This window comes from Schistocerca cancellata, chromosome 5, assembly GCF_023864275.1.
Source record: "Schistocerca cancellata isolate TAMUIC-IGC-003103 chromosome 5, iqSchCanc2.1, whole genome shotgun sequence".
NCBI classification, from domain to species: Eukaryota; Metazoa; Arthropoda; class Insecta; order Orthoptera; family Acrididae; genus Schistocerca; species Schistocerca cancellata.
The window spans coordinates 528024654-528028137 of NC_064630.1; positions in this window are offsets into that span (position 1 = coordinate 528024654).

Genomic DNA, 3484 nt, shown 5'->3' on the forward strand with positions numbered 1-3484 from the left:
CCTTCTAGAGCACGTTGGGTGGCACGGGATACATGCGGACGTGCATTGTCCTGTTGGAACAGCAAGTTCCCTTGCCGGTCTAGGAATGGTAGAACGATGGGTTCGATGACGGTTTGGATGTACCGTGCACTATTCAGTGTCCCCTCGACGATCACCAGTGATGTACGGCCAGTGTAGGAGATCGCTCCCCACACCATGATTCCGGGTGTTGGCCCTGTGTGCCTCGGTCGTATGCAGTCCTGATTGTGGCGCTCACCTGCACGGCACCAAACACGCATACGACCATCATTGGCACCGAGGCAGAAGCGACTCTCATCGCTGAAGACGACACGTCTCCATTCGTCCCTCTATTAACGCCTGTCGCGACACCACTGGAGGCGGGCTGCACGATGTTGGGGCGTGAGCGGAAGACGGCCTAACGGTGTGCGGGACCGTAGCCCAGCTTCATGGAGACGGTTGCGAATGGTCCTCGCCGATACCCCAGGAGCAACAGTGTCCCTAATTTGCTGGGAAGTGGCGGTGCGGTCCCCTACGGCACTGCGTAGGATCCTACGGTCTTGGCGTGCGTCCGTGCGTCGCTGCGGTCCGGTCCCAGGTCGACGGGCACGTGCACCTTCCGCCGACCACTGGCGACAACATCGATGTACTGTGGAGACCTCACGCCCCACGTGTTGAGCAATTCGGCGGTACGTCCACCCGGCCTCCCGCATGCCCACTATACGCCCTCGCTCAAAGTACGTCAACTGCACATACGGTTCACGTCCACGCTGTCGCGGCATGCTACCAGTGTTAAAGACTGCGATGGAGCTCCGTATGCCACGGCAAACTGGCTGACACTGACGGCGGCGGTGCACAAATGCTGCGCAGCTAGCGCCATTCGACGGCCAACACCGCGGTTCCTGGTGTGTCCGCTGTGCCGTGCGTGTGATCATTGCTTGTACAGCCCTCTCGCAGTGTCCGGAGCAAGTATGGTGGGTCTGACACACCGGTGTCAATGTGTTCTTTTTTCCATTTCCAGGAGTGTATATGCATACTTTGCAACCCATTTCAATCTTGTGCCACTACTAGCCACTTCTTTCCTATTCCACTCGCGAACAGAGCAAGGAGGAATAGAAAAGACTTTGCATTCCATGTCAGTTTCCAGGTAGAGGAGAGGAGGGGATGAGGGGTGGTGAGGGGAGGTGGAAAGCCCATGATGTCACAATTTAGATTTCCTTCTAGTTGCAATATTATGAAATAATCTCCTATCAAATTCCAGGTTGAGGGGAGACCGTAGTCAGCACGTTCAGGCACAGATGGCGTTGTTCAGATCCTTCAGAATGCAGGTTAGAAGACATGGAGTGCCTTTGAGTTTACCAGTCCTCCTGGAAAACCAGATGTCAGCTACATCCAAACAGGTGCAAATCCAATGGGACAGCTATTGTTCACATCCTTCAGGAGCACCTACATGAAGAACTCAGGTGGAAAGATAGGTAATGCCTTTGTTGGCATTCGCCAGTCCTCCCCGTAAAACCGGTTGTTGGCTCCATCAGAGCCAAGATCAATGACCTAATGTTTGCCGTACAACTTTTCCGGATGCCTTTGAAGCAAATTCATAGAGAAGAAGTGCACCATCGTTCCACGAACCACTTCGTAGTTTTTTGATTGTTGTTCAAGTGCTCTTGTGGTCACAGTCCATTAGAGAACAACTGGGTAAGCTGAGGAATGCTCCAGTGCAGCCGCTTGTATGTGGCGACAGGAAACGCCCCTTCCTTTGTCAGCTTTCCTAGGAAAGTCTTTGAAGCTGCCACTACAGGCTTACTGCCTCAGACACGCTGGGGGTAGGATGGTTCACAAGGGAAGAGCCTCCTTCATACAGAACACTAGAAGTATACTGTTAAGTGAGCACTCCTTCTAGGAAATTTCTTTGATGCGACTACTGCAAGCCGACAGGCCACATCAAAGTGAGACCGATACAGTGGCCACAAGACGCCGACAAAGGGGAGCTGCTTCCCTTCTACGGGAGAAGTACCGCGAATACACCGTACTAGTTTTACACACGACCGAACATGGGCAGAGGCGCTGCTGCAGCGCTAACTTACTGCACATATCTGTCAGCCTCTGGCTGGTAACAACTGTTTTTTCACGATATATATAATTTATATACTAAGATGGTATCTGTTCTTTCGGACATGTTCGACGGAACAGATACCATCTTAGTATATATATATATATATATATAAGGCTCACCGGCCACTTGACCATCTTCTTCTGTGCGAATACACAAACAGTGCCCGAACTCTTACGGGAATCGGCAACGCGCCGCGAGTAGTGAGTATAATGGGCGGCGGCACTACGAATGTAGTGCGGGACAATTCGTTGAGAATGTGGGTTTCGCGGGATGCGTGCCAGAGATAAGTCCCTGCAGTTGCACTATCCTCTGTGTCCTCGGTGACTCAGATGGATAGAGTGTCTGCCGTGTAAGCAGGAGATCCCGGGTTCGAGCCCCGGTCGGTGCACACATTTTCATGTATGTCAACGCCTGTAAGCAGCTAAGGGTTTTCATTTCAGTGTAATTTCATATATCATTTCCCATCAGTTTCTGCATGTACGATCGGTGTCATCTCAATTTGCTGAGATTATTTCTGCCTGTGACGATGTTTTTAACTACCCATTTTCCCCGCAATATGTGTGATTTACCATCAAAGAAACCTCTGTTTTGCCTGATTTGTGAGAATGGTCTATATATGGGCAAAGACAATGATCTGTTGCAGTATAATTCCCTGCGGTGAGTGTTTACGTTGACGTTGACGCCAATTTCGTTGCTGTATTGCGCGTGTGATTGGAACAAAAAGCGTTCTACACTCATCATCATAAATTAAAGATAATTGCAGAATGTGGTGCCACACAAGTGGCACTACACAAAACTGGCGCTAATAGCATAGGCACGTAGGGAACACATACGATACTGATCTGTAAGTCCACGGTATTGGTGATAAGTTGAGAAAACCGTCCAGAAACACATGTGTTACACAAAATGCCACTGTTTCCTGCGCCTGTACCCCGACATCAATATGGGATATGATCACCATGCACACGTACACAGGCCGCACGAGTTGCCATACTCTGGATCAAGTGATTGAGCAGCTGCTGGGGTATAGCCTCCCATTCTTGCACCAGTGCCTATCGGAGCTCCTGAAGTGTCGTAGGGGTTTGAAGATGTGTAGCGATACGTCGACCGAGAGCATCTCAGACGTGCTCGTTGAGGTTTAGGTCTGGAGAACAGGCAGGCCACTCCATTCACCTGATATCTTCTGTTTCTAGGTACTCCTGCACTATGGCAGCTCGGTGGGGCCGTGTGTTATCATTCATCAGGAGGAAGGTGGGACACACTTCACCCCTGAAAAGGCGGACATACTGATGCAAAATAATGTCCCGATACACCAGACCTGTTACAGTTGCTATGTCAAAGATATGCAGGGGTGTACATGCACCAATCATAATC